Source organism: Mesitornis unicolor, unplaced genomic scaffold (assembly GCF_000695765.1).
Source record: "Mesitornis unicolor isolate BGI_N332 unplaced genomic scaffold, ASM69576v1 scaffold34400, whole genome shotgun sequence".
NCBI classification, from domain to species: domain Eukaryota; kingdom Metazoa; phylum Chordata; class Aves; order Mesitornithiformes; family Mesitornithidae; genus Mesitornis; species Mesitornis unicolor.
Window position 1 is genome coordinate 14,887 of NW_010157214.1, and position 1,613 is coordinate 16,499.

Here is a 1,613-nt window from a genome sequence, read left to right on the forward strand (position 1 = left end):
AGCTCCCACATCTCCCAGTACAACGGCGGTCTCCACTCTTTCTTGCTTCTGCTATGTCTGAACTGGAAAAGGAAGGAGGGAGCGCGCCCTGACCCTGCCAGCAGCAAGAAGCAGGTGAGTTCCTCCTCGGAGAGGAAAGGACTGGCAATGAGGACACAGATTTGATTTATTCAGAGCCAGGACCACCATCCCTGCTGTGATTTGCTCTCCAAAGAAGACACCGGTGTCTGTGATCCCTCTGCTGTCCCAGGGATCGAGGCAGGGACTGGGATCCAGCTCCTGGTGAGGCTCACACCAGTTCCCAGCGCAGGCACACGTCGTTCAGCTCAGGCCTCTCTTGCTCTGGGCCCTGCCTGCGCCTCCCGGTCCCCTGCAGAAGGCACAAATAATGTGAAATCGCTCCCCTATCCTGGCCAGGGCTCGCTGAGAAAGTTGTTGTGGGCTCAGGTTTCAGGCTGCTGTCGTGCCGAGAGGTTTGGGGACGGGAATGGCACTTCCCTCCATCTGCCCGCCGCTAATCCCCAGACAAACGCAGCTCTCCCATCTGTGCAGCCGGAGCCGCCGAGCCCATCACACCAGCCACTTAATCTAAATGGCTTTGGCCAAAGATAAGGTCATTAATTACACTGGGATTAGAAAACTCTACAGGCCTGGCGTGGCTTGGCTCGCCATCAATTAAAGCCCTCGGTGCCCGAGCCCGGCCCAGCATCGCAGCTGGAGAGCTCGAGCTGCAGGAGACCCCTGCCCTCGCCCATGGGGCATCGTCCCCTCGCTTGGACACTGCGGTGCTGTGGCTCCTGTCCCCAAGCACCCACAGGGATTGCTGATGCAGGTCCCAGGGGACATCCCAGGAGGAGCACGGGGGCCTTGGCAGCCAGCGCTGCCCAAATCCTCGTGTCTGGCAATGAGTGGTACCCGGGCAGCACCCAACTGCATCCCCAACCTTCACCAGCCCCAGCAGCACCACACCGAGCTCAGCCCCGAGAGAGGTGGAGCTGGCAGAGCCTCATGGCCCTCACTGCAGCCGCTGTCCCCAGAGCTCAAAGCCCCTTGGCTGATCTCGGAGCCAGTGTCTGTCCTTGGTGGCCAAGGGCTCATCTTTCCTTCTGTTTCCACCCTTTGCTTCCCTGTTCTCACCACGTTTTGGCTGTGAAATGCCCTGATCTGCTCATCCTGCAGGAAATTCGTCACCAGTGCGGTGCTGGGGTGGGACGTGCCCCTGTTCTGCTGTGCTGGGGACAGCCGGGGCCGAAGCCACCGAGGTGACAGGAGTTTGGCCTTACCCCTCCTCGTAAGGCAGAGCCAGCACCGTGGGGGGCTCTTACAGGGGCTGGGCTGTGGCTCCGTGCCAGGAGGTGGCCCAGCTGCCATCGCGCCCAGCACCGGTGACCAGCTGGTGTCTGTGCCCCCTTTGCTGGCGTTTAAAGGGTCCGGCTGTCCCTTAGCTCCCAGCTGAGGTCCTGGGCGGTGACACCATCCCGGCTCTTCCCACCGCAGTTCCCACGCCGCAGGGACCACCCTAGCCCGGTGCCTTGGACGGGCTGGGGGCTGTCAGGGGGGACAGTGACACCGGGAACAGTGACACCGGGGACGGCTGCTCCTGCAGACGCAGC